General features: G+C 45.5%; 1 protein-coding gene across 7 annotated transcripts in view; it reads left to right on the top strand.

Moving 5' to 3' along the window:
* The window catches only part of TSNARE1 (t-SNARE domain containing 1), a 462,920-nt gene that overhangs the window by 88,119 nt on the left and 362,742 nt on the right, over positions 1 to 12,059 (top strand). The window contains exon 1 of one of the 7 annotated variants that reach the window (XM_013190974.3): positions 9,710 to 9,828. The exons of the other annotated variants lie outside the window; for them this stretch is intronic. The gene's annotated coding sequence lies outside the window, so the exon portion shown is untranslated. Of the gene's footprint in view, positions 1 to 9,709; positions 9,829 to 12,059 lie in introns of those variants that run through there. 7 annotated transcript variants of the gene reach the window in all.

The raw sequence follows: 12,059 nt of genomic DNA, 5'->3' as shown, positions 1-12,059 counted from the left end.
GAAGGAGGGGGAGAAAACAACAAACTGGCAGGGATCAAAACTGCTCCAACATTTGTCCCATTCATTTTTGCATGGGACTGTTTTCCCTCCCTTTGTCATTTGATTTTATATTTTTTTTCTGTTGGATCTCCTCTATTCACCATTTCTCTTCCCGCACAAGCTGTTCCATATTTTTCACTTTATCGTTGGGTTTTCAGTTTCATTTTCCAGTCAAAGCACTTTCCTTTGGTGCTGGCACCTTGCAGCTGTAATTTCCGTGGATTATTTTATGTCTGTGTAGGTTTGGATGGCTTCCCAAAGCCTTGAATGTAACACAAGCAAATGGTGCAATAGAACATTTGAATTACAAGTTCTTTTGGTCCATGTCCTAACTCCATTACAGAGCCTCCTTCATTTTATGTTTTATTTATTCTGTTTTCAGAATGATGCTTTCTTCAAGCTGAAGAAGTTTGTGAGAGAAAGAATATAGGTAAAAACTGACTGCATGCATGCAAAGAGTGGAAAGAAATAATCCTCAAATATGAACGCTATCCTTTATGTAGGATCAAGCCACTAAAAACCAACACTAAAAAATGGGGCCAGTGAGTTTAGATGAGCTTAGTTAGAGAATAAAAACGGCGTGTGTGGGAGTATGTATTTCTACACATGCGTGCATGCCCACACAATATTGCAGTTCTGTGGAATGGTGTTTTTAAGGGAATGCCTGTGTGATGAAAGTGCTGTTGACACTACCATCGCAGGCTGAAAGCAAATACAGCACAACAGGGTCTGTCTCTCGCCTCACCTTATGTGGGACCTAAATACTTTTATACCGCAGAACCGTCTTGATTCCCATGCTTCCTTGGCAGGTGTGCAATTGTACAGCATAATTACACTATTTCTTTGAAGAGCAACACAGGTTCGTCTTTTGTAGTACAGAGCTGCCCAATTTTCATCGGATGTGGGCTTAGCATCTGTAACTTTTTCATGCCCATTCCCTACTTCAGTCTCTAAAGACAATGTTTACCTTCGTTAACACATGGATGGATTTAGATTTGAGCCTGCCTGAACAGAGAAGGATGCTCAGCCACTAGTCTTTGGTGGCTGGTGATTCTCTTGCTCTCTCCTTTCTGCTAAGCGTTTCTCTTTCCCCTTTGGTGAAGGAGCTCTTGTAATACTTGATAATTCAGTTATCTTGAAGTGTGGGTCTCAGGGTTGGCTCTAACCTTGATCCGAAGGCCAAGTTAGTAGGTCATACAAAGAGCACTTAGTAGTCAAAGAGGCAAGACAGAGCAGTTGACCAAAAGAGGTGAATTCCAGGTATCCTGGCAATTCTTGAAAAGTCCAGTTCTGTGCTTACCTGGGGAGTTTCCTTCTGACAGTCATATGAAGAGACAACTGGGTCACGTCAGAGATGTGTCCATGCAAGACGGACCAATTCGTCTCCAGTTATGTGATGAGTCGTGGCTGCTTAGTGAAGAGCATGAGGGCAAACAGAGCAAGGCTTCTTCCAGTGTTTTCCATGTTCCCTGAGCCAGAGGTGATACATTTCTGATTAATACCACCTGATGGATTTTTCTTCTCTTGGTCCCATTGCAGTTTTAAACCTGTGTTCCCTGGCACTGGGGTAGTTTGCTTTTTCCTGGCCACTCAGTATGTCAGAGGATGATATTTTATGGGCTTTTCCCCATCCTGTCATTCTTTTTCCAGCCTGAAGAGACTTCACCTGTTCAATTCTTCTGCTGTATTAGAGGGAGATTGGTAGAATTAGAGCACAGAACAGGGAGATGAGGAAGAGCAATTTAAAGGTAATTTTTATTTTTTTTGTCTGTTGTGTGTGTTTGCATCCTAGAAGCTGCCATCTTCCTCCATTCCCTCTTTTTTTTTTTTTTTTTGTTTTAAATGAAAAGTAAGCACCTCCTGCATATTTTGACTTCCTCTCCAGGCTCCACTGACTGTGTTGACTTAAATCCCTACCAGCAGCCATGGAGGCTCAGACACTCGCTGAGAGTTAGTTGCCTTAATTTGAAGCTGGTCTCTGCTCTCCTGGCAGCCCAGAAGGTCCCTTTCAGGTCTACTAGCCCCACATACACCTTGTAGGGCATCTCAGGTGTTATTTGGCACCTATATTTCATCAAATCATAGAATCGTGGAATATCCTGAGTTGGAAGGGAACCACAAGGATCATTGAATCCAACTACTGGGTCCACAAAGGACCACCCAAAAATCAGACCATGTGTTTGAGGGCGTTGTCCAAATGCTTCTTGAACTCCGGCAGGCTCGGTGCTGTGACCACTGCCCTGGGGAGCCTGTCCCAGTGCCCGACCACCTCTGGGTGCAGACCCTTTCCCTCACACCCAGCCTGACCCTCCCCTGTCCCAGCTCCATGCCGTTCCCTCGGGTCCTGTCGCTGTCCCCAGAGAGCAGAGCTCAGCGCCTGCCCCTCCGCTCCCCTCGTGAGGGAGCTGCAGGCCGCCATGAGGCCTCCCCTCGGCCTGCTCTGCTCTGGGCTGAACAAACCAAGGCACCTCAGCTGCTCCTCACACATCTTGCCCTCCAGACCCTTCACCATCTTTGTAACCCTCCTTTGGACACTCTCTAATAATTTTATAGACTTATATTGTGTCGCACAAAGCTTCACACAGTGCTCAAGGTGAGGCCGCACCAACACAGAGCAGACTGGGACAATCCCTTCCCTCGCCCAGCCAGCAGTGCCGTGCTTGAGTTTTCACCACAGGGTACGGTTCCTTGTGGCTGCCAGGGCACGCTGCTGGCTCAGATTCAACTTGCCATCAACCAGAACCCCCAGATTGCCTTCTGCGGGGCTGCTCTCCAGCATCTCATCCCCCAAGTCTGTTTGTAGTTTGTTTGCCGTTATTTAGGCAAAAGGATCTCACCCTATGTGTTGTCTTCATCAGGGTCTTACCCATGGCAAATTGTATAAAAAAACACTCCGCTTTTTTTGGTGAAAACTCGCAGTCTGTATTTTTAAGGGCAACTTTGAGCTTACAGGCACAGTTTGATAGTCAGCTGTTTTCCTTTGGCTTGCTCAGGGCTTGGCGTTCTCGCATGAGTCACACGCTGAAGCGAAGCTGCTTTTCTCCTTGATATTTGCACTTGGTTCCCTTTGGTGCCATCATGTGCTACATGAGCTTATCAGCAGGAAGAAGTCCCAAAGTATGCGGTGAATGATACTGAAGCTGGGAAACGAGCTGAAACGAGGCTTTTATGGTTCATAACTGCCTGGTAGCTGTGTCAGAGCAGGCCTCACCGATACAGTTTTCTCAGCATGATGGTGGATACACCCCAAATGTATCTGTCATTAGGGTGAAAGAAAGTTGAGAATGTTTAGCTCTCATCAGGCTGTCTCCTGCTATTAGCTGCCTCCACTTTTTCCTCGACAAACGCTCTCCGAGCGGAGCTGGCCTGGAGAAGACGAGCTCCTTTGACAGCGTGTATTTACACGTCCAGATGCTGAAGCAGGCTTCGTGCGCGCTGTCTTGTCGTCCTTGCTTGTAAGCCTTCAAACCTGTGAAGTCTCTTTTTCTCGTGTTATGCTAGTACTGCCACTTGCCTACCATGCTCTGCAGCAGGCAGGAGATGTGGCAGGAGGCTCTTCTCTGTCCTGTGGGGCCTCCTGTCCCCTGACGACAAGGGGTTTTTGTTAAGGTGTTTTCCAGGATTTAGGCAAATTTGTTGTTGTATTCTCCCACTGCATCCCTCTGGTGAATGACTGTGGTCTAAAACACCTCTATCCCAAGTTCCTCTTCAGTCCACATTGCTTAATTTTCATCCTGTTGCTTTGTAAGCACCCCAACAATTCTTTACTTGGCTGTGGCTTTTCACCTCCTGAGGAACATCCCATGCTTTAAAAACTTTTTATTTTTTTTTGTCTTTTATCTGGGGTGGTAAAAAGTTGAAATACAGCTAGCCAAGGCAGTCACCATCCCTTCTAACTCACAAAGATTGTGATGTGGTTTAAAAATACACAAAGTCCTTTTGTGAACTGTCTTTCATGGTCCCGGGCAACCTTCTCTAGGTTTCCTTGCTTGAGCAGGGGGTCGGAGCAGATGACCTCCAGAGATCCTTTCCAACCTCCACCATTCTGTGATTCTGTGTGATTCTGTGAACGGTGAATTAGTGTGCTGTTAAGGATTTCTTGAAATAATCAAGGGATCAACAAGTGGGAACATTTGAACAGAGCACTGAGACCCGCTGGGTTTCTTATCTCAGATGCTCCTCCAGCTAGGCAGAGCTTCACAAGCCACTTCACCTTCCTTGCAAGATAGAGCTGATATCTGTTTCTTTCCCTTTCAACCATGTTCTCCATCAGTGAAGGGTCTTGGAGAATGTGGATGAGTTGAAAAACTGAACACGCTTTTTAATTTTATTATTTTTTAATGTGTGCACTGGCACAATGGAAAGTTTTCAGCAAATTTACTTCAATTTGATGGGAAAGTTGGCTCACAGACATTGCTGACAACAGGCTGTGGTTTCTGACAGATGGCCATAGGTCTCTGTGCAATCCTGAGGATCTTCTGCATTTTCTCATCAGTGGAGCACATGGATTTTTGCTAGTTGGTTTTATTTAATCTCACAATGTGGCCATCATTTGGAAGTCTTCTGTAGTCTTATGTGCAGATGCCTAGTTGGTGTAACTGTAGAAATGCAATGGGAAAAGTAAGGAATAGAAATAACAGAAGGACTCTTGCCAGCAGAAGCTGGTGGTATGTACAAGTCTGCCATCCTCACCTATTTGTGAAAAAGATTCTTTGTATAAAGAGGGGAAGTACACATTTGGATGCAGTATTGGTAAGGTATTTTACATAGATGCACAAGTAAATGTGGCCCCTGTGGTTGAAATCATTAGTCCTTGTCTTCTTGGGGGACCTGGGGGATGCTTCGGTGATGGTTATGTAGTAGTTGACACAGTGCATGTTAAAGCTGGTCACTGCCTGGGATTGTGCTGAACTATTTTCTCCTCTTTTTATCCACAAAATATTTGCAGATGCCTCTATTTCTCTCCTTTGTTGTGTTGGTCTGTGGCTCCCTCTTTCTGGCTTGTCAAGGGTAGCCTTTGCTTCCAGGGTGTTCTGTGGATGCCCCAGCTCACACTTGTCGGCTCCTGCCAAGGCTCAGCATCTGCCGGTGGTTCACCTGGGCTGCCCATGTTTGCTGACATTTGATTTCTGAGCTTGTTTCATTTCTTCCTTCCTGAGTTCTGGCTTCTCCCTGGAAAGAAACTGGGAAACTGCTGCGCAGTATCTCAGTGGGTTTCTTTCAGTTCCCACTTAAACACAAACAAGCAGAATAGCTCCGAAGAAAATCCTTCATCCCCATCGACATCAGGCTTCGGAGACTGCTGTCCATCATATGGCCAATGCGGTATATTTTAATTCTCTCCTCTCTATATCTGTCCTTTGACTTGAGTTAAGCTGTGCTTAACTGACTGCTGCCATTTCCCATGGCTTTGGTAGGAAGCCTGAAATGAAGACACCAAGTTGTTTACTGTTTCTCAATGAACTGCTCCCAAAGGGAGAAGTAGATTCTTGAGTTTTCCACCATGTGCTGTGTCTTTCTGCTAGACCATGCTGCTTCTCATTTAGCCTTCTGCAGGATTTGTTTATAGTAAAACTACTGATGAACATAAATGTAGATGAGTTCTTACGCTGATATATATTCTTATCACGTGCAGTGAATAGCAGTGTTTCTCCTTTGGGAAGTGGTACATTGGAAACAAGTGAAGTTGTGTTCTAGGCGAGCAGGATCCTCAGATTTAGGAGTCTATTACTTGATTAATTCAAGCATTCCATTTTATCCTACCTCTTCTTCCCCTAAAGCATTGCAGGTGTGGCAGTGAAGATGTTCCTGTGGACTCACAACTGGTTGCCAGATGTATTTTTTCCTTAGTCTGTTGAAATCCGATATTGATTTATAAATGCTGTTTTTAATTTTGTTAAGCTGACCTAGTGCATTGCACTTAGTCTTTGTACATTCATGCATGTTTGTCTTTTATAATTAATAAGTTTGCTCTAACTTCAGCTTAGCAAACTAGACACCGGTTCTCTCTTTCTCTCTTCTCTGTTTTGCTCCTTCCTTTTTTTTTTTTTTTTTTTTTAATACAGCAAGTAAACAATATTCCTCTTTTGTAACCGCTGAAAAGGCAGATGAAACCTAGATTTTGAACTGACTGGAAATTTAATTTTGCTGTTCACTGAAATATGTAATACTTCTGTGTTTGTCTAGCATATGGATGTCTAGCATGCAAGGTTCACAAAAAGTAGACAACATGGCACAAAGCAGCAAATAGAAGGCGGCAATACAGGGAAAAAAAAGAAGATAAAAACCTTGGTAGATTAGAACAGGCACATTCAGAGCATTTGTACTGGAGAATTTCAGGGTTGGGAACTGTCTAGATCTTGCTCTCCTGCAGGAGATATGTTGTTTAACTGTTATTTAATGTCAGTTTAAAAAATAGGAGAGATGACATCACATCTCTATCAAACTGAGCTAACGATGACCCGGCACTAAGTCATCTCAGCAGTGCTTCCCATTTAGCCTGAAGATAAACAGAAGAAAACGTTACATACGACTCAGTGGCAGTAGACTCCAAAACATCTTCGGTCTTCCTTCTTCTCTCTTGATCTAAATACCTCCGTATCATGGAGGCCTGATTGTTTCTCCAGGTGAAAAGAAATTTGGGTCCTGAGGGTTTGACCTTGCTAGTGCAGTCGCTTTGTCATTTATCACACTCTGCTGCTGCTCCTGGGAACCAAAGTGTTTCACTGTGTACTGCCTTTTGCTTTGAAGATGGAAGGCATCCATCTTTCCATGGCATTTGTGATCCTTTTGACGGAAGACTTTCTCTCGCAGCCCTAACCAGCTGCTACTGCTCTCAAGAAGTTTATTTAGCTGAAATGGGGGGTCTATGAATCTGAGATTCCCCAGTTGAACAGAATATACCTCTAGTCCTTATTCTTGGCATTTGCCTAAGGCCAACCTGTCTCTGCTGCCTCTCAGCAAGATTTGAAGACTGTCTTCGATTCTTTTGTGAGAAGACATGCAGTAGGGTCGATGCGGAAGAAGGCTGCGTATTGAAGTGGCAACTGGGACTGACTTGAAAGAAGCACCACAGGCTTCCAGATTGCTTGCCTTGCCTCTCTTCTTCCTGTCTGCGATGCACAGGCAGTTGTGCGACACGAAATGAATACAGATGATTTGCAGGCATTCATTCCTTCCCATCTCTGTTGCTTATGATTTTCTTCTCCTTTATGTTGTGTGACGATCCATCAGATCTGAAGTCCCCTAACGTCAACAGGAGGTCTCACATTGCGCCTTCATGAGCTTGGTGGGGATGGAGGTGACTTGTGATGGACAAGAAGGGGTCTGGTGTACCTGATGGGGGCAGTTGTTGCACATAAGGGAGGTAACTGACTGATAAAAGAAGGGGTTAGGTAGAAACGGTTCATGTTGGCTCTGCGGAGTGCCGTGGAGCTGGTGGAAAAATGGGATACAACACAGTTTAATCACATGCGCTGAGGCCAGCCACAGCCCTTAGGGTCATCCAAATTAGAAGCACAGTGAACCGCCTGACTTTCTCTGTGGCTCGGTATATATCTCCGTAAAACTCCAGGGCCATCTTATCCTGCTATCTCCGACTTCACAGTCCGTCCTGATAGGATCTATTCCTGAGACAAACTGCTGTGCTTCTGGAGGCATGTATGATGGCAGCTATACCGCAGGGAAGAAAAAAGAACAAAACAGATCTGTCTAAAAGTAATCAGATGGTTTCCTGAAATAAGGCTTTGACAAAGAAAAATAGGGGGGGGGGGGGGGAAGGGAATTTTCTCATTGTTTCTTAGCAAATTTCCAGAAGAGCAGAAGCAGCTTGTTTCTTAGATAATTGGAGCTGTTTTTACTTTGCACCTACTCCACAAAGCCTTAAGGCTGTGGGCGTTTGCTTCACTCTGTAGTACACTTCAGCCGGAGGAGGGTAGACAGGAGCGTGCTTCAGTGTATTGAATCGGGTTGTTTACAGTCATAAGTGACGTTGTGCCTGTCAAGTACTACATATGTGTCTCTAGAAGCTTCTGGAAGCCAAATCAATTTGTACAAGGTCTGATTATAGATATATATATTCCTGGCTTTTTTTTTTTTTTTTGGTTTTATTTGGATGATGTTGTTGCCTTATTTTGTGCCGTGTCAACCTGGGCTAGACAGCTTGCTCCTCAGGGCATGGGGGCAGAGATGACTTCAGTCTCCAAGGGCCTTCCATCAGCATTAAAACTTACTTGGGAAGCAAAGTGGAAGGAAATGTGTATCGTTGCCTGGAGAGCTGCCTCCCCTGCCCTGCTGCACGTAGGGCATCGTCCCGGACCACTCTCCTGCCAGTCATTTCATCGGCTTCGGAGTGCTGTGTCCTCGCCTTGCCTGCCCGAAGCCACCTGAGAACACAACGTTAATATTACAAGCATCAAAGAAGATCTAGAAGAGCATAAATTACCTCAAAGCCACAGCCTGAAAAAGAAGAAAGTCATCCCCTACAGCTATTCTGATTGACCTCTACCGGTCACGTTACGAGGCTCAGTAAGCACTTGGGGATTTGTGCAATTACACCAATTCGGTGTTAAAACCATTGATTTATAAAAAATGCTTCGGCGGTAGAGCTCGTTCATAAATTCAGGCACTCTGAGAAAAAGGAGAGGGGCATTTTTCCAGGTGAGCAAAACAGAAGCTGCAGAAGGTGAAAAGTGGCACGTCTGTGATGTAAGTGACTGAGTCAAGTCCAGGGAACAAACCATTAGAGAAGTTTTGGAAGTACAGCACAGTTTGTAAATATTTCTTTTTGTCTCATGGCATCAAAAAAGAAAAAAGAAAAAAAGCAACAAACCCAAACCTTTGATGTTAGTCAGGTTAATCCTGGTACCCTGCAAAAAGGAGGGCTCTGCATCTGTCCGTCCATTTTACAGACGGGGAAACAGAGGCAACTGTACGGAAAGCAAGCAAATACTAAGTATTCTCCTTTCTTGCTGTGATTTGTGTGTGCTGGTAAACAAGTCACCTAACGAGAAATGAAAGGGGATCAATCTGTTCAGCTCATCTGAGGGAAGGTTAAGAGGCAGCAGAGAGATCAAACAGCAAAGTTCAAGAGGTGAGAAGATGCAGCTGTTGAAAGAGTGGCCGGGGCAGATCCTTTATTAACTGAAGCCTCAAAGTCTCTTCTGGTAAGAGGTGACCTGGTCTGACCAGAGTCTGTAGGGCGTGATGTGTAAAGATGTTTTGTGTGAAATGATCCGCTCTCTTTATGAAGAAAGTCAGGCTGCTTGATACAAGGATTTTATCTGGATTAAAAACTTCAGAAAATATATCTCTAGTTGGTAACCGAGAAATGGAGGTTTTGTCATCAAGAATCACTGCTGAAGCCCCCCCCCAAAAGCACTTCTTCATCATCAAAGTGGTGGTCGAGCTGCAGTGCTGCAGCTCTCACCACCTCCAGCATTCGTTCATGCCAGGTACTTATTATCCAAACTACATGATTTCAGTATTTCAGAGCTGAGTAATAAACAGAAACATGCTGCTTTGTGGCAACTGTGCCATTCCTCAGGCAAAGATAGGCTAAAGGACACACTTGGTGCCTCACGAGGAACACATTTGTAGACTTGTCCACCTGATGACAGATGTGAAAACCCAAGAGCAAAACTGGAGAGCTCAGCTTTTTTTTTTCTTCCAGGATGAAACTGGGAAGCTACAACTTACGAAGAGCTCCTTCTTCTCCTACCCACCCCAAGCCATCTGTGTACTGAGGGGACGGTTCAGTAGCAAACATCGATCTGACCTACTGAAAAAGCAGTTCAGTATTTATTTTCTGTCCTACCTTTTCTTTATTACCATGTCCCATTTCCGTGTTACTGTATCTTCTCATTTGCTTTTTTGAGCTCACCTATCCAGCATCATCTGGTCTTGCGCCTCTTGACTTTAAAGAAACATCTAAGTTGCTTATGGTACTCTGTAGTCTATTTCTTATCTTCCATGCTGCAATCTTCACACACACCTTTTTTTTATTTTTTCGGTCTTCTGCTGTTACTAATGCTGGCCACCTGAATGTCCTGCTAAATGGAGAGCATAGAGGAACTCCTTAAATAAGTTTGCCTGCTGGTAGTAGCTTTCCCAGCCCATGAAACAAAGACCAACCCATTCCTTGGGGTCCTGCGTCCTTCTGATAAACTGACTGAGTGACTGATTTCTACAGGATATGGACAGCAAGAAATAGTTACATGTCATTAAAAAGCACATACATGCCTGTGGTGGGGTGGATGATCTTTTGGTCTGGCTTGGGTGTTGTTCTTTCATTCCCGTTGTAGGTTATGGGATAAAGCTGTGATCAAATCTCTTATTTTTTCCCTTTTTTTCTGTATCTAGTATGTTAGGCAATGCTTGCTCCAATTTGCATGAACTGCCTTCACAGCAAGTCACCTGCCTGTCACAGTAAGTTGGACAAGCCTCCCTGAGGAGCTGTAGACAAAAGAATTGGGAGGTGCCATGGGGATGGGGAGGGAAATGCTTTTATTGCCGATCAAAGGGAAGGTGTACAGATCTGCTCTCAAATTTTTCTGTGAATACTTTACTATGGGGTTGGAGTGTGGTTCCGGAGCTGTGTGAATAAGGGATATTTCAATGGCTTAGTAGGATGGGGTGGGAGGTGGTTGCTTCTAAAAAGGTTGGTTAAATGAAAACAAAATATTTTGTTTTCAGTTCTTTCTTTTTTTCCTCCCTTTTCAGGGAGAAAAAGTTTTAAAATGGAAACATGCTTTGAAAATGAAAAATCAACATGAAACATTTGGAGTGCTGTAAATGCCTTCCTCCTCTCCCCCTTTCACGCCGCTCTGTTGGGGAAAAAATAGACACATTCACTGTTTGCCAGAGAACGCTTGCCCAGTTGTAATCAAGTCATCTTACAACACGATGTAGACTTTTGCTCCACATTTGTTGTATGTGACCTTGGGGAAGTTGTGGCACCGTATGCTTCCCCTTGTGCATCTGTAAAAAGGAAGGGTAGGTCAGGATGATCCTCTGTGTAGAGACAGTTTTCCAACCATTTGATTGTTCCTCTTCCCTGCTTATTGCACATTGAATCTGTAGCCACACTGAGAGAGAAATAAAAGAAAATAACACCTTATCCCTGCCTAGAACTGTTCCTGTAACTGTCTTCTATGTGTCCTTATTTCCCCAGGTGGATAGTAAGGGTCTTGCTAGGTCTTGGGTTGCGTTTTGCAATGAAGGTTGTGTTACTGTTGTAGCTGTGGGCTGACAAGAGACCTGGGAGAGGCAGGATGTGTTCCCAAGTCCATCGCAGACTTCCCAAGTGAATCTTCATCTGGTCCTTTTAGTCTTCAGTGGTTGTGACGAACTTCCATCAAGGCATCATAGATTATACCTCTACAATGCATATGGCTGTATCGGGTTTATGTGGCAAGGTTTTGGTGGTGGGGTCTGTGTGGCAAGTGTGGTCTCTGTGAGCAGAGCCCTGCAGCTGCCCCATGTCAGATCAGAGCCAGCTCCAGACGGCTCCAAAAGGGACCTGCTGCTGGCCAGAGCCAAGCCAGAAGTTCCCCTGCGGCCCGTGGAGAGGCCCCTGGTGGAGCAGGCTGTCCCCCTGCACCCACGGGTCCCACACGGAGCAGATCTCCACGCTGCAGCCCGTGGAGGAGCCCCCGGTGGAGCAGGTGGATGTGGCCTGGAGGAGGCTGCGGCCCACGGAGAGCCCCCGCAGGAGCAGGCCCCGGGCCGGAGCTGCAGCCCGTGGAGAGGAGCCCACGCAGGAGCAGGGGGTCTGGGGGGAGCTGCCGCCCGTGGGGGACCCGTGCTGGAGCAGTTTGCTCCTGGGGGATGGACCCCGTGGGACGGAGCCGTGTGGGAGCAGTTCCTGAAGAGCTGCTGCCTGTGGGCAGCCCACGCCATGAAGGAACGGTGGAGACGAAGCATTAGGGACTGACCGCAGCCCCCATTCCCCGTTCCCCTGCGCTGCTGAGGGGGAGGAGGTGGAAGAGGAAGGAAAGGGGGGAAGGTGTTTTTACTTTGCT

The sequence above is a fragment of the Anser cygnoides genome, chromosome 2, assembly GCF_040182565.1.
Source record: "Anser cygnoides isolate HZ-2024a breed goose chromosome 2, Taihu_goose_T2T_genome, whole genome shotgun sequence".
Taxonomy (NCBI): Eukaryota; Metazoa; Chordata; class Aves; order Anseriformes; family Anatidae; genus Anser; species Anser cygnoides.
This window is presented reverse-complemented; position numbering and strand designations above follow the sequence as displayed.